The 26,075-nt window shown below is 35.8% G+C and overlaps 1 pseudogene; it reads right to left on the bottom strand.

The window, feature by feature from the left end:
* Positions 1-553: 553 nt before the first annotated feature.
* On the bottom strand, positions 554-14,791 carry LOC135225358 (uncharacterized; annotated as a pseudogene).
* Between the last annotated feature and the right edge of the window lie 11,284 nt (positions 14,792-26,075).

Raw genomic sequence — 26,075 nt, forward strand, 5'->3', positions numbered from 1 at the left:
CCGTTTTTAGTTCATATTGTTTAAACATTTAGTTAGATTTTTATTCTAGTGTTTTTGACGAGAGGGTAAAAGAAACAAACAAAACTTCTCAACAACAGTCGATATTCCTTTAATTTGATGAAAACTGGAATGAAACTTATATAAGACGATGAAAGAGTGAATGAAACTAATTTAGCAGATGATGAAAAATTTAAATGAAACATTTAATTTGACGATGAAAAAAGTAACATAGGTCTTCTACAACAAGTTTACAGTTATTACAATAAGTTAAATGAATAAATCAGCACCTAGAATGCAATATATAATATATATATAATATTATATATATAATGATATATTATATTATATCTAGACTATATAATATTATATATGTATAAAATATATAATCTATATATATATAAATATCTATTATATAGATATATATATATATAATATGGTATAGATAGGATAAGGTCAACGAGAAAATATAGATTTCAAAGATAATTACAAGAGCAATGTTCATTAGGCCGTTTGAAAAATATGTTTATTAAGCCATTTCAAAAGAACTTTTTATTTATACATATTGTTGTTTGACATCTTCAATCATCTCATCATTAACAGTGTATTGGGCACACCCACCATATCTTTTAACTTCCTCTGACACAGCTATGAGAGCAATAATTGATGGCAACTGTAAAGAATTTCGAAGCTTTGTCTTTATAAAATTTAACTTACTGAAGACTCTTTCTGCATCAGCATTTGATGTTGGTAAAGATAAAATATGAAGAGCAAAATTTGATAAGGCTGAAAACATTACATTACCTTCATCATCTTTTAGATTACCCAACCCTTTATTAAAATTCCTATATTTTTTTTCATGCCTTATTTCATCTGGTACTGGTACAAAATCTAAGCTCCGCCATTCATCATCCAACTTCTGGTTATCTTCTGCGTTTATTCTAGGGACAAGTTTAATTAAGTCTTGTAAAGATGGCATGGCTATTCTTGACCGGTAATCTAAAGCCTTACTGACTGACAGAAACGAAACCATTTCCCACAAAGGATTGCCAAGATCAAACCTTTTCCTGATTGCAACACAAACAGAAATACAAAATTGTCTACATCTATATTTAACATCCTGCACCATATCACGGTTTTTGAGGGACTCTGTCTGAAACAAGCTGTGAAGTTCTGCTCCAAGATAAAGCTGGTTCAGTGGAACATAATTATTATCATTACATGGATCTATATTTATCAAAGGATATTTCTGAAGAATATGTGGCTGACAAAAAGTACTCATTATAGACCTATATAATTTTGTTAATTTATCAAATATCAAATGGATTGTGGGTGAAGTTTTTTGAAAGACTAAATTAAATTCATTAAATTTTGGCAAAATGAAATCTAAAAATGTAAAATGTAAAAACCGCTGGATCCTTCATCCTTTCAACTATCTGATGCACTGTTGTTAACCGTTCTTTCTCCTCAATTTGGCTAAAGTACAGTTTTAAGGGTTTCCACTGTTCGAGAACCCTTTTTACTGCTTCGTGCAAGGAAAGCCAGCGAGTTTGACAAGGATGGAGTATTTTGTGAGGCTTAGTGTTACAAAATTCCTGTGAAAGTTTGAAAGCATGCTGCCTTTTTGAACTATGTGCAAAAAATGTATATATACTGCGAAGCAAATCTTCACAGTGACGAGGAAGAGTTTTTGCAGCCTCTGAAGAGCATAAATGAATAGAATGACATATACATTTGAATACAGTTAGTCCAGGCAATAAGATCTTGAGTCTACTACACAGGGAATTATGTTCCCCCATGATGTTAGATGCACCATCAGCTGCAAATCCTATGAAATTACCGAGAGGAATATCATACTTTGTCAACGTATTTATTAAGAGAGCATATAAATTTTCTCCAGTAGAACCTTGAGCATTATTTGAGTCATATAGCTGTGGTGATTTTCTGCTCATGGGAATCATAAAACCTTACAATTACAGCGCAGGACTTTGTTGTGCTTACATCAGTTGATTCATCCATGATTACGGAAAATTTGTTGGTCCTCAACTTTTTTATCAGGCTGTTTGTTACAGATTTCCCCATGGTTCTAATCACGTCTGTACACTTTGTACGCTTCATGAATAAACCCTGAGCTATAGCAGAGTCGGGGAACATCCTCTTCATCAAATCGACCAACTTGTCGGCAGTAGTGAATGGCAAATTATTTTCTGCTATGAAACATGCGAGTAGAATGGTAGCAGTACTCACTCCTATGGGAGTGCTGCTGTCGTTTTGGTTTCCTTCAAGCTCTTAACTGTCCAAGATCAATTGCACGTTCATTTTGTAGATGGGTTTTACTTGTGTTATGTCTTTTGATACACGTCAATTCAGCATTTAGTTCCTTGTGGCAGATTCTGCAAGAAGCCCTTTCTGGGTTTCCCTCAACTGGTTTAGCCAAGACTGAAAAATCTTCATTTATCCAGGCCTCTCGAAACTTGCGCTTACCAGGCATAATCAGCTGTAAGCAATATAACAATGAAATCTAACAACGTGCGTAAAATTTGAAATATAAATCTATTTGGGAGTATATATAAGACATCTTAATGATATCGTCGTAATGAAATATAACGATGATGTTCAATCCGGCATTACTCCCATAAACACTAGACCTATATCTTGGGTAAACTATCACTGTTGATTATATGCTCTGACTTTTAACCTAAAAACAAAATATTATCGCTGTAATGTATAATTGCAATTACATAATTATAACCACTTTCATAAAGAACAATTTTAGGCGCAAATGAAATAGTAAGCACCAGTGTTATAACTGTCTTATTTTTCAGAGTAAACTGGCAACGTATCCTGGACCTAGGCTAATATATACTACTGAGCCATTTAATTTTACAGAAGGATTTAATTACCACTGCATTATATAATTTCTTACTTTTATCGTTATCATACACATATATAGTCGTTCATTTAAGGTAATATCAACTGACAACGAACTCATGAGCGCTATCATATGTACTGGTAAACTAGGCCTATGATTTTTGCTAAGATCTTACGTTATACGAATAAAAGTTATGAAATCATTAAAGCGCGTTCCTTTCAAAAGTTTATGTCACTGTAGTTGTATAGTAACCAAACTGAGTATACAGGCTCATAAATATTTTCTCATGCAAAAATTTTAATGTGTATTGCAAAGCTGTAAGTGCATCGCTGAAAAATAATTTGCTACCAAATGGCAGTATGAAAGTATGTATATATTTCACAAAATTTTCAAGAAAATATACCATCAAACCTAGCAAATTAAGAATACTCACTAGTATTATAAAAAAGAATAAATATAGATTTTGTTGAGGACAAGATTAAAAATAGACTAGGTAACTGATGGCGGGTTGGCGCTGGAGCCAGCTCGTACGGTCAAGATCTAGGTCTTGGAAGTTGGTTTGCACATGGAATCAACGGTCAGCGTCATGCATCTGATAAACATCCAAACGCATCCACAAATTAAAAAGGACAATACTAATAATTCATTTTTATAGATATTTGTGTGTGAGACTTTCAAAATAGAATAGTGAAAATTTTTCATAACTTATTATTAGATTTTAACTAGCATACACTTTTTAAGTAAAAAGTGTGGAAATTTTTACGTGTGGATTCCACACTCCACACCTAATCACAATGTGGACGAGATAAGCCGTATTAGTGACGTCATTTCCACACTTCGGCAGCCCTGGTCACGCCATCTCCTCAATATCACACTGTCCCTAAAATGAATTTGTACGCGGCGTTCCCCTACATACAAGATGACACTTTCAGGAAGAAATTTCTAACCATCATTCAAAAAGAATTACCGGCCCTCAACCTGAAACTCATTCCGAAGAATCCCCGAACAGTTGGCTCTCTCTTCAGGTTCAAAGACAAGCTCAGTCCTTTGTTTACATCCAACGTTATATATAAGTACAAGTGCCCTAGATGTAGTCAGGGGATCTATGTCGGATGCACAAAGAGGCTGTTGCGAGTGCGCATTGGTGCTCACAGAGGGGTCAGCTTCAGAACTGGGAGCAGATTGTCTACCCCTGAACAATCTAATATTAAAAACCATTCAAAAATATGTAAAACCTATATAGACAATAAAGATTTTTAAATAGTAGTACAGGTACAAAAAGAAAACGACTTAACAATACTGGAATCCATTATTATCAAATTGACCGTACCACCGTTAAACTTCCAAACGTCATCCACACAATTGTTTATTGCCTGATGGTCTTGTTGAGCTGTTTTCTCTGTCTGTATGTTTTGTTATTGTTTCTCTCTCTCTCTCTCTCTCTCTCTCTCTCTCTCTCTCTCTCTCTCTCTCTCTCTCGTTGTAACTCTATACGAGTACAGTAATATGTTTTTAACTTCCTTCTGGGTAGGTTGTCACCAGCCATTTGCTTGTTCTTTAAGTAAATGTTTTATCAATTACATTCTGAATGTTTTGATTTAATTATATGTAATTCGGATTGTATTAGTTTATTGATTACCATGTTAGCTTGTTTGCAGCCTAGAAAATGCAAGTATGTGTAGTTGTGAAACGTCGGCATATATTTTAATAAAATGCATATGGATAGTGCCTTTCCCTGACCCGCCTTGGATTATATATATATATATATATATATATATATATATAATATATATATATATATATATATATATATATACACCTCAGGAGATTCCATGATAGAAATGATAAAAAGACAAGTTCATTAACAAAAAAACTTTTCGTACTCATGACTCAGTGCATCATCAGTCTGTGAAAAGTAAAAGACAAAATAAAATACATTATTAGCATAAAAGGGAATCACAATGCAATTAAAATTTACAAGTTCAGACAGTAAAAAGTAAAAGCATAAAACGCGCATAAAACAGTAAACAAAAAAGAGACTACCAATACACCAACCATCCATAAGCAGGAGAGAAGAGGGAATGACATATACAATGGAGTCCAAGGCCAGACGACAACTATGCCAGATACAAAATTGCTGAAGAAGCATTACCATTGAGAGAGGGAACCAGTCTTTTAATATATAACAATTCTAAAGTTGTTAAGTAGTCTAGGTCTCTTGCATATACGTGTCAAACACAAATAAAGTAAGGCTGTATATAAGAATAAATCCAGCCAATTAGTATGGCCTCTCTCATGGAAACAGATGCATGAAATAATTCTCTTCCGGAATCAAAGGCGGGCAATTGAGAGGCCTTTGTTGATCATTTCGTCTCTCAGATATTTTTTCGAAAACTGAGGAAATTGAATGCAAAGCGATAATTGACTTCAATAAAGAATTTGGACAACCCTTCAGACAGGTCAGTCACGGTTGGTGCCACGTGCAAACGGCAGCGCATTAGTGGCGTGATCGGTTCGGTCTTGGCATGCCACTTCGTCGGCCGCGAGTTCGATTCTCGGGCATTCCACTGATGGGTCATAGATGTGTATTTATGGTGATAGAAGTTCACTCTCGACGTGGTTCGGAAGGCACGTAAAGCCGTTGGTCACGTTGCTGAATAACCACTGGTTCCATGCAACGTCAGACACCATACAAACAAACAAACAAACCTACCACGTTTTGCTAACTGAGAAGCTAATACCATTTATTATGGTATACCTTAGTTATGGTCAGAACCGATTTGTGTCTGTTGCAATAATTTGGGTGAAATAAGCACCAGACATGAACCGTGTCTAAAAGCTTTCTAGATCAGTTACTGTCAGTTATTATACAGAGAAGCCTTATTCCTACAGTACACCAAATGAGAATATTTAATTTACTCAACCTTCTAGTGAAATGAAAGTAACACCCTTATATGGAGAGAGAGAGAGAGAGAGAGAGAGAGAGAGAGAGAGAGAGAGAGAGGGGGGGGGGGGTGAAGAGTGTAGGAAGATGATACTACATAATATTGAAGGTAAATGTTTACATCGCTCTATTTCCACAAAATTGTGAAATAAGATTACCAGAGGTGCTATATATTCATATTTATATTACGTGTTAATCGTTAATTTTGATTATTGCCTTTAAAGAGTTTATTTCAGTTATGCAGTTCTACCTATATTTTTTAAATTAAATAGTAATATAGTATTAATTGTCAAGAGCATATATCTACAAAACTGCTAGTGCGTCCAATTTCGTCAGGTACTCAAAATAGTAAATCTGCCTCTAGCGATGATGACGCATATCAATCATCACCTTCCACAAGGATAAAGAAAAGACAGAGTATCTCCAAGATGTCCTTTGATCTGCCATGGCAACTAACGTGAACTGGCATGACTTGCAATTATTGTCAAAGCAACTGCAGGCGCGTGGCTTTACTCTCAGCGAAATGGGTAATATCCCGTTTTTATTGTCAATTTCAAAATGAACTCGTTCGCTTGGCCAATTGCATTGCCTTTGCAGTAAGATGTGGTTGCAGGTGGATCATTGTGGAGAGTTATGTCCGAATATGAGCTTCGCCTGTGATCAGAAAGTAATTAGTTGTGAAAGATCTTAGCAAATTATCTTGACAGGGGAAAGTGAATCTCATCAAGAATCAGTTAACATGGACATGCATTTTGTAATGAGATATAACAGCAGAAAGGAAACGAGAGAGAGAGAGAGAGAGAGAATTTTTCCCACGACTTATACATCGCTACTTCCAAGCGGTGGTCTTTTTTTTAAATAGCAGGAAGAGAGAGAGAGAGAGAGAGAGAGAGAGAGAGAGAGAGAGAGAGAGAGAATTTTCCCCACGACTTACATCGCTAAATCCAAGCATTGCTATGTTTTTTTAATGCCAAATTTCGAAATTCCCTTTGAATTGTAAAAATATGCCTTTTGTTCGTGTGGAGTAACTTCCATTAGTGTAATGCTTTCCCGTGGTTTAGGTTATCGGCCAATCTAATTATCACGTATTGTCTTCAAGAAGATTATAGTAAATTAGGGTCTTCCATTCCGGTGTCGGTGTTCGTAATCTTATATCCATAGAGGAATAAAAAAAAAACCCTCTTTTACTGTTATTATTAGATATGCTCTCTCTCTCTCTCTCTCTCTCTCTCTCTTCAGTTCATCGAGATATATCTCCTAAACTTTGATATGAATATCTCAAGCAAATTCACTTTGGCACTGAGGAAATTATGCTCTCTCTCTCTCTCTCTCTCTCTCTCTCTCTCTCTCTCTCTCTCTGATTGACGTACTGAGCTTTAACAGACTATGATTTTAATATCTCACTCATAGGCCTTTCGTCGCAGCATCAGCATTTAAGCATCTGGGGAGGTCAAGAGAAAGACTGACTAAATAGGACTTGCGACTGAAACATTCATTTCGTGTTTACAGTATTTTCATAATGATAGAGAAAATGTAGTCTGATGTATGAGTATAAAATATTGCCTGCAAAAAAACTTGGCTGCAGTTCTGAAATGAGGTATGCGGCCGAGGTTTCTGTCAGTTGAAAAGAGGTGGGGGTGTTGGGGGTGGGAGAAGGTGAGGGAGCGAAATTCATAAGTGAGGGTTCGTCCAACTGAGGGTAAACAAGCGTCATTGTCGTCCAACGGGCGTCTTTTGTCCTTTCAGAAACCAGTCATGCCTCGTTCCACCTGTTTTTTTGTAGGCAATATTGTATACGCATGCATCAGACTTTATAATGTGTCATATTTTTATTTCGAAGGGTCCCTTGTATCATTCATATAGGCAGAATCAATAAGGCAGGAACGGTTTCCTTCTGTCTGAATAAGCTGCTGTAAACACGTAAACAAGATGAAATATGATCCACGAAAACATGAAAAAGGTTCAGTTCTGCTATTTCATGCAAACTTTAAAGAGAGAGAGAGAGAGAGAGAGAGAGAGAGAGAGAGAGAGAGAGAGAGAGAGAAATGACGCTTTCATATATGCTCCTAATTTGGACATCTTTTTCGAATTAACAAGAAGTTTTTCTGAAGGATATTCGATGCCGGGAACAACCCAAGTACGAACACGGGAAATACCTGTAACACCATTGGTATAGCAATATGTGAAATGAAGATTATGAACTTTTTAATAACATTATTTTTCTAAGATACTTGCCTTGAACTAATTTAAGTTTTAGCAATCCTGTAATACGCAATAAATCCGATTATATATACTTTTAGAAAAATAGCGTCAGTAATATTGTTTTTCTAAAAAAACTTGCCTTAAACTAATTTAATGACAGTTTTAGCAATCCTACAATACGTAATAACTCATTAATATAAATACTTTTGGAAAATAGTGTCAGCGAGGGAAATGACCTCAGGAACTTATTCTTAATTTTCATGAGACCTCTGAAGTATTCTGAAATCAACCGAATGTGAACAAGAAAAACTGAGGCGTTTTGGATAATGGCAGCCTAGACTCTTGAAGCCAGTATTTTGCAACCAAAGATAAAAGAAAAATGAGACCACATACGGCGGTGTATGGACGTTAGGAACTGTCGAAGAATATTTAGAAATTCAGGAGACAGCTTCTCCCTCACAGAGACTGGCCGAGGGATTTGCATAATTAAAGCAAAACGGATTATCCTTCTCGCTGCACATACAAAAGAGGCCATTTTTGTGAAGATACGTATGGTATTTTTGAAAAGAACGTGTCCTTCATCATAAGTATGGCCTAAGTACGATAAAGCGTAACAGAATTAAATTTTTTAAAAAATTACTGAATATGCTGAGCTGGTTAGCATTCCTGTCGAATTCACCTTAACATCAAAAACTTAAAAGGGAATGGGCTTTCTTTAAAATTGTAATTTCAAAACAGACAGTAGAGGCTGACACGAATTTACCATCAAAAACTTGAAAGGGATTGGGCTTCCTTTAAAAATTGGGAATTCAAAACAGACAGTAGATACTGACATGAATTTACCATCAGAATCTTAAAAGGGAACCTTTAAAAATTTGGATTCCAAAACAAAACAAGCTGTAGATACTGACATACATGACCGAACCCATACATGCGACAGTGGGTGTGACAAAAAAAAAAAGCATCTCGGAATAAACGAAATGAGAAAAGCGCTCAGGGCTTGATGGACGTAGCCCTTCTGGGGGAATAGCAGAAAGCTTATCAAGAAGATGTCTGTGCATCATTACAAGGACACACAAGGGCCGCTCTGCTGCGTTTTCTCGGGATATAAAAGGACACCATAAAATCCCCCGAGAGAGATTCCAGAAGGGGGAAATGGTGCAAGATTCCAGCAAGAATTCTTGGGAGTTATTTTGCATGTAACAGAAAAGTTCGAATATGAAGACATGGAAACGACTGACATGATGCAAAGAGAGAGAGGGCTGTTTAACATATTTGTTGATCGAGGAATACATATATATATATATATATATATATATATATATATATATGTGTGTGTGTATGAATGTCTTTTACTGTATTACGACCGTATAATATGAAGATAAAAGGTCCATAAAAATATTTTATATGCCTTTTATCTCCATATATATATATATATATATATATATATATATATATATATATATATATATATATATATATATATATAAATATATTGTATATATTTATACATATATAAATATACAGTATACACACACACACACACACACACACACACACACACACACACACATATATATTATATATATATATATTATATATATATATATATATATATATACACTGTTAAACTGGCTGGCAATGTCTGCCATGAAACTATGAACATACCAGTATATTTTTTAAGCTGGAAATGTTCCATCAGTCACCATTCATAGTCTTATTGGAATCTTCCACCGATTAATTTGTGACGCAATCAAGAGCCAAGACGACTAATTCGTCACGTAAGAAATGGAAATGTTCCCAAATGTAATTACTGTTTCGTGAGTTGGGTCGCAATAGCATAACTCTCCCTCAGTGCCAAAGTGAATTTGCTTGAGATATTCACATACCAAAGTTAAAGGAAACGAAATCTCGATGAACTGGAGAGAGAGAGAGAGAGAGAGAGAGAGAGAGAGAGAGAGAGAGAGAGGAGAATTCCCTTAGTGCCACAGTGAATTTGCTTGAGATATTCAGACCAAAGTTAAAGGAAACGAAATCTTGACGAATTGGAGAGGGAGAGAGAGAGAGAGAGAGAGGGGGGGGGGCGGTAGCGCCCTCCCTGATTAGCCCACAAAACCTCTGAAACGCCAAAAATCCCGGCATCCTGGGGGCGCATTTCATTGCAAGAGCAAACGTGTCTTCCACTTCAATGAGACCTTTCAGAGCGTAGCTTATGTTCTCTGGACATCGTGACTTCTTGTGATTTAAGGCAAGATTAATGGTGCTCTTCTGAAAGTGTCCGTTTTTAGTTTAAGAAAAAAAAACTTCTAAGTTCGTTTTTAGTTTTCAAAAAAAGAAAAAAGAAAAAAAGAAAAAAAAAACTTCTGACACGGCTTTGCCTATCCTTCCGGACTTTTCCTGTCCGCCCTCAGATCTTACAAACACCTGAGGCTAGAGGGCTGCAAATTGGTACGTTGATCATCCACCCTCCAATCATCAAACACACCAAATTGCATCCCTCTAGCCTCAGTAGCCTTTATTGTATTTAAGGTACAATTTAGCCATGATTGTGAGCCTGGTAACGCTATAGGATAGGCCAAAACCGGCAGTATCCAACCACGTGGATGCTATTTCTTCAAGAATGGTAAAACTCTGCTATTTTTCATACCAATTTTCTTATTAATATTGCAAATAGCAACATGAAACTCGCCGGGTCTAATCTATATAACCGTGCGTTTGGTTTTCTCTACTATAAGTTACCCTATCCAACGACTGTCCAAGCAGAGAGGTCACCTTGTATTTCTTCCTATTCTTACGTTCCATTTAACCTTTGGTTCTTTCTTTTCCCACAAGATATACGGCGCGCAGGACGGGGTTGGGGAAAGGGGTACCGGTTCACGATTACCTTCGGAGGCACCGAATTTCCTAGTGTTTTACGATCATTTCGTAAATAAGTCGCTTGTGTGCGTATTGGTATCATGTTTTCTTTCCATGTGCGTGTATATACACCTATGAGTATATGTACACGATGTGGGCTATAGAATTATATATATATTATATATATATATATATAGATATATATATATATATATATAAATATATATATATATATATATATATATAAACTATATATATATATATATATATATATATATATATATATATATATATGTGTGTGTTGGTGTTTGCAATATTAATAAGAAAATTGGTATGAAATATGCAGAGTTGTACCATTCTTGAAGAAATGGCATCCCCGTGGTGGGATACTGCCCGGTTGTGGCCTATCCTATAGCATTGCCAGGCTCACGAGCATGGCTAAATTCAACCTTAAATACAATAAAGGCTACTGAGGCTAGAGGGATGCAATTTGGTGTGTTTGATGATTGAAGGATGGATGATCAACGTACCAATTTGCAGCCCTCTAGCCTCAGGTGTTTGTAAGATCTGAGGGCGGACAGGAAAAGTCCGGAAGGACAGGCAAAGCCGTGTCAGAAGTTTTTTTTTATTTCTTCCTTTTTTCTTTTTCTTTTTTTTTTGAAAACTAAAAACGAACTCAGAAGTTTTTTTTTTTTTTTTTTTACTAAACACGAACACTAAGAGCACCATTAGTCTTGCATTAAATCACAAGAAGTCCCGATGTCCAGAGAACATAAGCTACGCTCTGAAAGGTCTCATTGAAGTGGAAGACACGTTTGCTCTTGCAATGGAATGCGTCCCCAGGATGCCGGGATTTTTTTGACGTTTCAAAGGTTTTGTGGGCTAATTAGGGAGGGCTCCCCCCCCCTCTCTCTCTCTCTCCCCAGTTCATCGAGATTTCGTTTCCTTTAACTTTGGTGTGAATATCTCAAGCAAATTCCTTCTTTGACACTGAGGGAGAGTTATGTTATTGCGACCCAACTCACGAAACATTAGTTACACCTGGGATCATTTCCATTTCTTACGTGACGAATTAGTCGTCTTGGCTCTTGATTGCGTCACAAACTAATCGGTGGAATATTCTAATAAGACTATGAGTGGGGGACTAATGGAACATTTTGAGCTTAAAAAATATGGTGGTATGTTCAAAGCTTCATGGCAGACATTGCCAGCCAGTTTCACAGTTAGCGTTTCATTCAATTTAGGTAATTTTGCGATAATTCAGTGAATATATATAGGGTGTCTATAAAGTCCCAATGCCATTACAAGTATTTATTGCTTGTAATGGTACTGGGACTTTATGAAAACACCTTTTGTTTATATATATAATATATAATATATATTATATATATCTATATATATATATATATATATATATATATAAAGTATAAAACGCCCATTAAAACGCTTTGGTTTAAAGCTGTATTTCACTCCTTGATAGGGGTGGAAGTTAGTCCACCAAAATATAGTCCATAGCTTTAACCCAGTGTCTCTTCGAAGGCATGGGTTCGAATCCCACCGCTGCCACCAACTCTTATGAGGTCAAAATGATACTCGTTTAAACAAATGGAAAAAATACCTAACTTACTAATGTGACCTACCTTTCCTGCTTCCCTGTAAGAGTCGGTGTCTGAAACTAGCTGAAAGTCAAATATCAAACTTTAGGCATATTCAAACTCCCACTATTACAAAAATATACTTTTTATTTCCCAAACTAGCTAACATGAAAATGGAATAAAATGGGCTAAGAATAACTAAAAAACGTAAACATTAAACTATCATATTCTTCCCAAAATCATATTTAAGCAAGTAACCCCCTTTTATCTCTCTCTGTCCAAAAATTCATTAGTCTATCTTAAGTTAAAAACACGTCTAGAGAAATCCCATTATCCTACATGGTGACTTCGAATCCATCTGAAAATGAGAATATAATTATCAGACAATTAACATTAAAGTTCGTCAATAAAATGTGTTGTCACATTGCACTTTCCTTTCTCTAGAACCAAATTGAATGTCATTTCACATTTACCTTTTCCGACGGACCTTCAGTGCCTCTTCTACACCGAAATCACTACCGTCCACTTTGACAGATGGTCATCTAATTCCTCCGTTAATTCACGTGCTAGAGGTTATATGTCATTTTCTGTGGCTCGTATCACGAACGCACACCCACGAACCGATGTACAGATACATGCATGCTAAATACATGAAACTCAATAACTTTCCCGTGATTAACACATGTCTTTGGAATGCATCATTGAACTCAATTATGTACACGACATGTTCCTGTTTGTTTTTCATCTTAGCATCTCCGAGGAATCCAGGGTTTTGCATGTCTCTAACCTGCAAGAGCTAAGGTTATCAACCCCACTATTTAATATATATATGTAGTAAGGGGGAATACACAGACTCATCATATTTAACTTCCCATGGAGACAGAGTCCGAGCGACAGCTTAAGCATGCTGATGACTCTTTTTTGGGTGGCGTGATGTACCTAAGCAGGTCAATGATCATCCTGTAGTTATGTGCGATGTTGGAGTTCCTTACCTAAGTGTATCAGTGCCATGAGGGCTTGTCCAAGGTGACTTTGAAACCAGTTGAAAGCAGTTACTGAAGGGCGTGAGTTTGTCTGTACGTGTGCGCCTCTTTCATTCTTAACAGAAGGTAACTAGGCAGAAGGATGGAGACAGCTACGGGGAGAAAAGGCAAGATGCCGGGATAGCTCTGCGAAAGTTATATTTGTTTCTGTGTGTGACGTTCCAACTGTAATGGGTAAGTCAATGTGCTTTAGCCAAAGTATGGCTTGTCTCTTACTTTGATATTTTGTAAAGATGTTCTATTTCATTTAATCTTTTGACTTTGTCTTTACAATTGTGTGTGCTCACTAGTGTGTTCTCCTGTCTTTTAAACAGGCGGATCTAGTGGAGGGGACCAAGTGTCCTAGTGAGGGGACTAAGTGTCCTAGTGAGGGGACTGTGTTTTGGAGAAGAGATAATTGGTGTTTGACTATTACTGATTAAAGACTATTAAAATACCGGGTGGTTGTCTGTGAGACTTGAACTATGAATTATCATTCTGTTAATTATCCTGTAAGAATCTGAATTATTCAGTTAGTAATTTGCTTTGAATAAACGTATATTTTTGTAGCTCTAACTCTGATTTGGTGACCTTAGATAATGGAGTGGAGGTTGAGAGAGAGAGATGAGAGAGAGAAGAGAGAGAGAGAGAGAGGAAGGCTATTGCCAGTGATCACCTTGAGAGAGAGAGAGAGAGAGAGGAGGGACAAAGTGTAACCAGTTTGCTCTCCGCCATGGCTAAACTCGTACCAAATTATGAAATAGCGGGGGCGACGCTCCCATTGTTATATATATATATATATATATATATATATATATATATATATATATATATATATATATATATATATATATATATATATCTACCTACCAGTGCCTTTAAGATCATATAAATAGGAATATATATATATATATATATATATATAATATATATATATATATATTATATATATATTAATATATATATATAAAGGGCAGAAGAAAATTATATGTATATTTTGGATCGATTCTTCTAGGTTTCCTATCTAACCTTCCATGTACAACTTTAGAGTGTAACTATTTACCTGGTCATTTCCTACATTTGATGAATTGCTGGCAACGTGACAAAATAGAAAAACTAACCCTTTTTTTTATATGGCGAATATAACAGTTTTCATCGAAGTACCCACGCCTGCTTCTTCCCAAAAATGAAATTATAATGTCGCAAGGGATAAATACGTTTAATTGCAGGATAGGCCAGACTCTGGCATTTCCACGTAGTCTTTCCTGCACCAGACGGATACCTGATCAGGCATCTTTGGCATCTTTGTATCAGAATTCATTAATTTTGCTTATTGATGTTAGATAATTTTGAAGAAATTCCTCTGTTTGCATGGTAATGCTTGCTGGGGTCATTTCATTCATCCCCAGTTCGACAAGACCTGATCCGACCTCCAGCGTGTTGAAATCTATGGTCAAATAGAGCATGTTGCACCAACGAAAATTGAAATAAATACGCTATATTTTATTGGACATGACTTGTTTTCTGTACTATTTAACATGCACATTGTTTATTTTTTTACATTTTCATTCTAATGAAAAAATTATTAATAGCCTAACCTACAATTCTTGTATCTTTAACGTAATGCAAAAAACCTTTTTCAGAATGTTTCTGGCCATTTCATAGACCTTTCCTAACCCCCCCCCCCCCCCCAACAACAACAACAACAAAGTAGTTTTGTAGGCTTACTCCCCAATTAAGCGAAAACACAGGATTGATGAAAAACTACTAAGTAAATAATAGAACACCAATCATTACTCAAATGACTCATTTCCTACCGAGGAATATTTAACAAATCCGTGATATGAGCAACAGCTGGAGACCAAATTAAGAAACAAAAAAAGCATTTAAATAATTTTCTTATATTTTATTTTATAATTTTTTGTTTTCACAGAAATTGTAATGGATTTGTGATTGTAACTAACAAAATTGAACGTGATATCCTGTCAAGCCAAAGAATTTATGCAAAATCCGCAGAGTTATCACTGATTCTACCAGGTTAAAGAAGGTATGAAAAATCCGAAGAGTTATTCGCTTCTTACAAATCCTGATATACTGAGAATGGTCACTGTAGGGTCACTAGAGGTCACTGCTAACTTACTGATCATGTAAGGTTGTATTGTCACGGGTATTGAGTAACCTGCAAAATTCCAAGCCCATCGGACGAAGGGAACAGGTCGAAAATCGAGTTACAAATTTAGACCCAAACAAGACAGACGGACACAAAAGTCAAGTTAGATAAAAAGGTGTAAAAAAAAGATGTAACTGGCAAAAACCTTTGAGGACGAGCTCCCAAACCTAAGCCAGTTTCACATGTCGCCGATATGAAATCAAGTGTTGTAATCTTTCCTTAACTATACATGGTAGTGAACGTGGAAAATATAAAATAATTTACTCGAGGCATTATAACCAAATATTTGTGTGACAGTTAGGGTTTTTTTTTTGGTTGGGGTGGGGGGGGGGGGGTTGGGAGGGGAGGGGGCTTGCACACAAAATAGCACATTAGTACAGTTTAACTCTGAATAGTTGTTTAACTCCCCATAAATCAATATGCAATAGTTGTAGTCATATTTTCAAATCGATTCTTTATCACGCTTCCGCTCTCCATTACTCCACTGTATTACATTTGCATATAGTAGATAGTCTCCGAACTATACCGTTTCGCTCTGGACTGTTTTTTAACACTTTAAATGGTCGAGTTTTAATGATTTGCGTTTTCTTTATGAACCTTGTTTTAGCCATGTTTTATACAGCAGGTATTTCAGGAAATGGAACTTTTTCCAAATATGCAAAGTAGCACACTATATATATATATATATATATATATATATATATATATATATATATATATATATATAGAGGAGAGAGAGCATAGAGAGAGAGAGAGAGAGAGAAGATCGAGAGAGAGAAGAGAGAGAGAGATAAATAGCATCATATTTAAAGACTGCCGTTGCAACTGAATAAGGAGCAGAAAAAGACATGCATACAGACAGACAAACATAAACAGAGAGAGACAGAGAGAGAGTCAATGGGCGTGAAGTCTAGTGTTCAATTTTGTCTCTGACCAGACGATCACATTTTCTAGGGAACTGTTGCTTGTCGTCAGTTTCACATTTTCATTCAAAGGCATTGAAAAAGAAACACGGCGTGATCCGACCTCCACCTTACTCAGGGCGCGAGCTAAATTCTACGATCAAATAGATCCTTGTTACTCCAACGAAAATTAAAATAAATATTCTATTTTTTATTAGAAATAATTTTTCTGTGCTGTTTAACGTACCCATTATTAATTTTTACATTTTTATTCTAATGAATAAATCATAAATATCCTATCCTACAATTCCTGTATCTTTAACTCAACGCGAAACACCTTTTTCAGACATTTTTATGATTTTCCATAGACCTTTCCTACCCCCCAACAACAACAACAACAAAGTAGTTTGCAAGCGAAATGTCTTTCCGTCATCGCTGAGTTTGTGTATTCCTGCCAGCGATGAATTAAATGTTATTTTCTTCTCATTTATTCTATTTCCAATAACGTTCATATTAACAGCAAATACCCATTTCTATATCCGAGATAAATCGTGGTATTCACGGTTTTTGTGGAAAGGACTTGCAGTTCAATCCGCTGTGATCTCTGCTACGAGAGGAGAATATTTCCTGTCAGACTGAAACAGTATTATATTTTCGTTACTTTAAAAAAAGTATAAGAAGAAGACAAAACAGATCTGGCATGCGAGCAATTTCATCATATTGTCGCCGCTTGATGTCAGTGAATTATTTCGTAATCCCTACATACTGTGCTGTAACTCGTCCTGAGTGCTTTTAGATATTCGACTAGGCAATGCTTATTCCAATTTCCGTAAGACTGATTAGCCCAAGATTCAGGTTATCAAATAAGATAACAAGAGAGACAGATGTTTCATGATATGCCATGTTAACTGGTTATATAGGAAACATCAGCAAAGCTAGTCGTTGTAGATATATGCTGATGTTTAGATGTTTTTTTTATTTATTTATTTTTGTTTTGTATTATCCTTTGTGTAGTGACATCAAGTAACATCTTGGTCAAATCACACGCGCCAAACAGTAACATTCTTCTCGTATAACATTACGAGCTGTATTTCGGAGTTTTAGATAAACCTGTACTCATTTCTTTTTTATTTGCGATGCTAATCATTTTCTCTATAAGAAAAATTGCCTTCATAATTAGGGTAATTTGTTGTGGCTTAATTAAAAGAGAAGGGTAGATCAAGGCCAATTCACTTTTATTTAACCATTTTTTCGAATAAAAAAATTGCCTTCGTATTGTGGGTAATTTAATTTATTGATTGTTTACTTAAAATGTAGGGTTAAATCAAGGCAAATTCGTCCCATCCATGATGCGGCCACAATCATTGTTTCTATCCTCTTTCTTGCAGCTGTGCGATTGATTGTTAGGATCGTGTCACCCGTCCCCTACTGAAGATGAAGTTCTGTATCCCATTGTTCAACCATCATCAGTCCGTCAGTCCAACGTTTATCATTATCAAGATCAGGAATCTTGGGACTGTTTATTTTCGTAAGTGTCTCCTTCAATATGTCGCTAAGTTAATAAAGGCTTCATGTGATTAGCTTCTCTTATTTCTTTTTTTTTTTTTTTTTTTTTGTTTTTTTTTTTTTTTTTTTTTTTTTTTCTTCAGTGGATGGTCTCGCGATCTTTTACCTGAGGCCCTACCGTTTTTTTTTTTTTTGACAAATCAAAAAACAAACTTCCACATTGAAATTGTCCATGAACTTCCAACTGCTAATGCAATGGATGGTTTGTTTGTATGGTGTTTTTACGTTCCATGGAACCAGTGGTTATTCAGCAACGGGACCAACGGCTTCACAACGTGACTTCCGAACCACGTCGAGAGTGTTGAACTTCTGTCACCAGAAATAGACACCTTTAACCCCTCAGTGGAATGCCCGAGAATCAAACTTGTGGCCACCTAGGTGGCAGGCCAAGACCATACCGATCGCGCCACGGAGGCGCTTAAATGTAATGGATGGTTCTTTGTTTAATCCCGTGCAATGAATCGCCGGATCTAAATGAAACCAACTCTCTCTCTCATTAAGGGAAGCCGTCCTTTGTAAATGCTTCCGCTGACATCCGCTTTGTCTTTTTAGATTAACATCGAGTGCAGTGGCACTCCTGGGCTTTCGGTTGGAATATCAGAAGACGCGTCCTGATAAACTCAACTAATTTAGTAAGCTCTTCCCACAAGCATTTCGCCATCAAAGTTCCTGGAAGGAGAAAATTTATATTTTCCAGAATACTTGTAACTATCTACATCTTCCAAAGTTTAAATTCGGTCCTTGGAGAAACCTTTACACATAATACACTCAGTAGGAGAGAGAGAGAGAGAGAGAGAGAGGAGAGAGAGAGAGAGAATCTTATCAGGTGTACCGTCATGGTAGGACTCAGGTTTAACTCGGCGATGGTTTCCCATTTTGTTGATATATATCTTTTGGCTAATTAAAAACACTCTCTCTCTCTCTCTCTCTCTCTCTCTCTCTCTCTCTCTCTCATCTGCGACACGCAACGTCAACTAATTCAGCTGGGTACCTACTTTAACTCTTATATCAACAACTTTTTAGGAAACCCAGCCACACCTCTGTTTATTCCGGGAGGCTTATTTCTGAACTGCAACCGAGTACCAGGACCTTCCCTAAAACAAAAACAAAAAAACAAAAAACAAAAACATGAAAGGAAATGGATACCATATCTTAAAAACTAACTATAGTATCTTCTCTAAAATAATCCCGTTATGTTTCCCAAACCCAAATTATTTATTAGAAGAGTCTTTGAACTAACCTAACCTAACCTAGGTAAATAAGAAAAACAGGGTTGGAAACTCTGTCTCTCTCGAGAGTTCACTTGGGTAAGATCTATGTTCCACCTCTCCTTAGGGATACATCTTTCAAAAGTATCCCTCAGGATAGGTGGAACATATATTCTGCCTATGTGAACTCTCGAGAGAGACTGAGAGTTTCCAGCTCCGTGATTGGCTTATCAACAGTCAATCAGGAACGTCGTAAAGGACTGGCCTAGACATCAAATGCACGGTTGATGTGAATCTACTATACTAAACATCTCGGGAATTTATACATCTGAGCTGCCGGATATGATAGTGGGAGAGTCAAACGTCTATCAGCTGAAGCCTTAACTATATATTTCTTTTCATTTTCTGTTCTCTCGCTGAATACGAAGAACAACTGTCGAATTGAGGTTCTCTACATGGGGGATATAAGTCAGTATCGATTCTATTGAATACAAAAGCTGAATTCGGAAAGGTAAAATTTGTATTATTTTCATTTTAACTATTTTTATTATTTTCATTTTTATCTTTCAAATTTTTCTAGTTTTTAAATGCAGCAAGAAGTATTAGGAGACGCATGTTTTGTTATTTCGAGTGAAAACAGCATGAAAAGGGTTTAGGGGAGAAACTCATTCCAAAGAGAAATGTTTTCTTAAGACAAGAACTCCTGATTCAGACTCTGGTTGAAAGGAGAAGTTGGAGCTCTCGTCTTTACCTTCTCGGAAGACGGTAGAGAAACAGTGAGGAAAAGGCGGGAGGAAATCATCATTAGCAAAGCAAAGCCTTGTAAAAAAAGTGGAAAAAAATTAGCAGCGGAAGAAGGGAGATCAGAAGCTGGATTTAGGCTACGAATAAATAAAAAACCTTTTAGAAAGTACTGTATGTATTCACCGGCTACCTTGAAATAGGGAAGTACATTTTAGTCAAATTTTAGCCAAGTTCTATAGTCTATTACTTTAATATTGGTTCACGTTAATGAACAGCAGTGAAGGTTATCTTTACTGGTCTAAATGGATAGAAGTTCACTCTGGACGTGGTTCGGAGGTCACGTAAAGCCGTTGGTCCCGTTGCTGAATAACCACTGGTTCCATGCAACGTAAAAGCACCATACAAACAAACAATAACTGGTCTAAATCTGATATTTGAACGAACAGATGGTGATGTTTTTTCCATTTATTACGAAATTATTCAAACTATTCGAAAGGCACAGACCAACTGTGTGGGAACTATGAAACAGGAGGCTGGAGATACGATCAGTGGAGATCAGTGAAAGCCAAAGCAGAAAATATTTGACTTGTGGAATATCATAGACGCCATTTGTGTTACTAGGCGTCGGAGACGATGTTGATGGCAGTGATGTAATGATGTGAAGCTCTGATGTTCAGACACTAGGAGTGATATTTCTTGGGGGTCGTTATCTTTATGATATTGACAGTCTTTTGTTTATGTTTTTACGGGAATCACCAGCGGGCTTCTATTAAGCAAGGTGGATGCATACCAGGTCAAAAACCCTTGGGGGAGTCACTATCTAGGAAACATTAGGAAATATTAATGTGACCGTTTCTTCCTGTGACTTTTATTCGTAGCTTTTTTACCTCTGATTTTTTTTTTACTTGGATTCTATGCAACAGTCAGACGATGGAGAGATAAGTAAGCTTTTAGGTTTGTTTAACGATTCAGATGCCATTTGTAATTCCATTTCAGTTCCAGAATCTGTTAAATCATTAAGAAAAAAAGAAAATACTAAGTTGAATTTGCCAAAAATTCAGTCTCTTTTGGCGCGCAATTGACTTTAAGCACTGATGCTCATTATATTTAGATAAATTCTGAAAATGAACTTATTCCTGCATAGACAATTTAGTCCTTTCTCAAACCCTTTCTTTTTTTTCTTTTTTTTTTGGGGGGGGGCGGGGTTCCTTTCCCTCACCCTTTCTTCGATTTTTTAAAGGGAAAACGGGTAAGGGGGTGAATTAATACAGTTACTCATTAATTACTCTAGTCTTTCTCTCACTCTTTCTTCAATTTATTTTTATTCTTTTACGGAAAACAGTAAGGGGGTGAAGTAGTACGGTTACTCATTAATTACAACAGTCCTTTCTCTCACTCTTTCTTTAATTTGGGGGTAAGGTAGTGAGATAATACGGTAATACGTAATTAATCTCATCATTTACTCAGTACATAAATTCAGTGGAGTTTTTTTTCATTTTTTAAATACATTGGTAATAGCACAGCTCGCAAAAATTGATACTAGCGTGTTGTGTTGAAGATCAAACTACACGCTTAAAATTGAGAGATCGGTATCATTTGTCAACAGGAAAATTTTCCAATCAATTGTTTACTTTAGGCAAAGTTTGACAGATGGGAGCTGTTGCCGGTATGGTCATGGCTGGCAGTAAATCGTTAGTCGGTTCAACGACCTCGTCAAATCAGCGGACTGAATGAAATGCAGATCTGGACTGGTCATGACGTCAGATCTAATGAATTGGGGCTTCAAATAGAGGATTGCGAAAAACCCAAATTATATATATATATATATATATATATATATATACTATATATATATATATATATATGTATACACATATGTATATGTATGTATATATATATATATATATATATATATATATATATATATATATATATATATATGTATGTATACACACATATGTTATATATATATATATATATATATATATATATGTATACACACATATGTATAGTAGATATATATATATATATATATATATATGTATATATATATATGTATATATATACTATATATATATATATATATATATATATATATATATAGATATATATCTCAGTAGGAAAGGAAGAGCGTAGGTTAAGAGACACCACATTTTATATGCGACGCGTTTCGTTGTTTCTTCGTAACAACATTTTCAAGCCTAAAAGAGACATTGCAGTAGTTTATGCATTTGTGTATGTATGTGAAACCAAACTTGGTCTGCTCTCGCATATGTTCCTGCAAATTGCTATCGTTTGAATTTCACGTCAAAAAAAAAAAAAATCTAAAAGACTTAAGACACGATTCAACAGTAAAACAAAATGTAAATGAGAAAGAAAATTGATATATGTTAGTATTCAAGGTTTCTTCCATTTACCAATTTTAATAAAAAAAAGAAGAAGATTAAAGTAAAGAGAAAATAGTGACTCTCTTCCTTATTCCCACCACTAGCAAAAGTGAACCCTTTTTCTAGGGCCATTTTATTCGGGAATAATACCAGTCCGAGAGACGCTCTAACTTTCAGATTATTGGACAGATATCGCTTACCAACATCTGAATATTCACAGAGGAATTGTCTTTTAGCGCCCGAGTATTTGGAACACCTGGTTCCTCACACATTAGTTTTTTCCCTGAGTTTCAGATTCAATGGAAGTTTTCTCATTTCAAATTCTCTGATTTCAAATTCTGCCAGCGACCCTCCTACCCGAAAACAACAGTTTACGGGATGCTGGAATGTCAGACGAGAAACTAACCCCTTTGCAAAGCTGGAATAATGGCAAATCACTATTTAACTGAAATTCTGGTGTATATATTATTATATATATATATATATATATATATATATATATATATATGTAAATATATGTATATATATATATATATATATATATATATATATATATACATACATATACATGTATATATATATATATATATATATATATATATATATATATATATATATATATATATATATATATATATACCAGTAATGTAATACCTAATCTGTCAAAACCTTACTAGTTGGGTCATTGTTTTTCATATTCTGATTTCAAAACATACAGCTATAAAACTGTAGACTTAAAATGTTCCATATTGTATACATATACATGCATGCGTATATAAGAGATGAATCCTTTTTGTGATGGAAATTTTAGTATGTCAGATGTTTTATGGAATTGTTTTATGGAAAATGCCCAGCATACTTCAATGAAATAAGTGCCTCAGTGGCGTGGTCGGTATGGTGTTGGCATACCACCTCGGTGGCCGCGAGTTCGATTCTCGGGTATTTCATTGAGGTGTGAGAGATGTATATATCTGGTGATGGAAGTTCAACACTCTCGACGTGGTTTGGAAGTCACGTAAAACCGTTGGTCCCGTTGCTGAATAACCACTGGTTCCATGCAATGTAAAAACACGAAACAAACAAACAATTCTATGAAACATGAAATTATCTCGACTGGAAATTATGTGAAGAGACAGTCTTGCTTGAGCAACACGATCGCAAAGGCGAATTAGATTCGGCGTTTGAATCTGAACCATTCAGAATATTAACCTTAGGTCCAACGGTTAACTTGGCTTCAATTAATTCCCATTTTTACAGAGCGTTTGTCATCTTTGAGAGGGGGCGGGAGTTTGATATACGGAAATTCAGACACAATTTAAATTCATTTACTGCCATCTAAGGTTGTTAGGAAGGAATGGCTGTAGTCTTAATTAGAGGAATTATATCCGCTACTCTGACTCACTGCAGGTAATGATCAAAGGACATTCAGTTTAAGTAACGGGACAGACAGCTGTCTCTTACAGAGGCGGTGGATGACCTTTGCACTAAATAAATGCTTATCATAAACATCTCATTGGAAACTGGACACTGACTGCTTTCTTATGTAATAGTGCTCTGATGCTTTACCCAGAAATAGTCAATATGACCTTTTTCTGTTTATCGTATTTTATTACAAAGTAAATTTAGGGGAAATTATTAAAAATAATTTTTTTTGCATATAGTTGTGCTGGATAATCAACGGCATTGTGCATTCTCTCTCTCTCTCTCTCTCTCTCTCTCTCTCTCTCTCTCTTTCTTAATTTTTCTAGTGAAACAAGGAATGATCTGACCTCCAGCTTACTCGGGACGCATGCAAGATTTTCCCCTCATACGTAAATTGTAAAACTTATATTCTCAGCTTATCGAAAATAAAACTTACTACTATCAAGTAGATTCTTGTTTCATCAACGAAAATTAAAATAAATGTGTTTTATTTTATTAAAAAGAATTTTTATGTTCTCTTTAACACGCACATTATTCATTTTTTGCAATTTTATTTTAATAAATAAATCATAGATATCCTATCCTGAAATTCCTGTATCTTTAACTCAACGCGAAACACCTTTTCCGGACCTTTTTAGGCTCATCCATAAACCTTCCCTACCCCTACAACAAAGACTAACAACAAAGTAGTTTGTAGGCTTATTCCCCAAGTAAACGAAAATAAGGTGTCAAAATTATAGGTGTACAGTAACAGTAAATTAAATTTTGTCCTCAGCGAAATTGAACAAAGAAAACAGGGATCAGGTTGACCTAAACTCCAGAAAAAATTAATATGCGCGAAAAACGCGTGGGTTAAATGACAAGAGAGAGAGAGAGAGAGAGAGAGAGAGAGAGAGAGAGAGAGAGAGAGAGAGTTATTTTCTGATAGCTTTGCATAGGCAGAGAAATCCTACACTTCTTTCAAAGGACTATATTGCCCGAGACACTTCACGGACATTTGTGGGGATTCGTCATCGCAGCCAAGAGTCGAAGGCAAAAGTTCGAATATTGGGAAAAGTGTTTAGCCGGAGTCTCTGTTTCGAGTCTTTTATTTTCAGTTTAGTGCAAACACCAGATATGAAAGTGTCTTTAGCTATTGCTTTTCTGGCGGGAACGGGACGGGAATAGGGAAGGAATATTCCCATGGGATAACTGATACAAAAGCGCTCACACATGGGCATGAGTGACGGAGTAAGGGAGAACTACGGAAACACAAACCTCGTGAAGATAATCTCGTAATGGCCAAGAAAAAGATGAATGTCGCTCCATCGACGGTTTCTCGGGGAATATTCGACTTAATGTGAAGTCTTTTATTGTAATCAATAATCGTATACTTTGCATATCAGATGGAGAGTTATAGCGAAGATACTCTAAACCATCCGTAAGAAACCTCTCAAAATATTCGGTAGGTCAGTGGATGTGTCTCGAGTGTGTATCTCACACACGCATTTTTTTTACATAATTCACATAACAACTAATAAATAAATTGCATCTTTTCCGTCTTCCTAACCTACTTAGGAACAATTTGAAATTATTTTGCAGGATACTGACGAGTTATACGAAAGCTACAATATCCCATGCTGGAATTATTTATATCGAATACTACAATGCCATCTATGCTTCAATACATCACTCATCCAAATTGTCAATTAATTTTAGAATGGAGATATTTGATTATATTAATAATATATATATATATATATATATATATATATATATATATATATATATGCAAATCACACACTTGTTCTAGTAATGTTTAATTTTAGATTGGACGTCGCTGACATTATCGGTATTCCATTTGCGTCATAGAGATTTTTTAAAATGTCATTAAACACCTGAATATCTATCAGGCATTAATTAGTCTTACTGTGAATTCACTGATTTATTAATATATCATAATATCCTCATTCATTTCTCGACTAGCATCACTAGGACTCTACCATTGGAGATGAAACAAGGCGTGATCCGACCTCCGGCTTGCTCTGGGCGCATGCTAAAGTCTACAGTCAAATAACGCGTTGTTTCACCAACGAAAATTAAAATAAATACGCTACATTTTATATTAGAAATAGTTGTTCTGTGCTGTTTAACAAGCACTTTAGGTAGAGGTTTGAGAGAGAGAGAGAGAGAGAGAGAGAGAGAGAGA

Source organism: Macrobrachium nipponense, chromosome 13 (genome assembly GCF_015104395.2).
Source record: "Macrobrachium nipponense isolate FS-2020 chromosome 13, ASM1510439v2, whole genome shotgun sequence".
NCBI classification, from domain to species: domain Eukaryota; kingdom Metazoa; phylum Arthropoda; class Malacostraca; order Decapoda; family Palaemonidae; genus Macrobrachium; species Macrobrachium nipponense.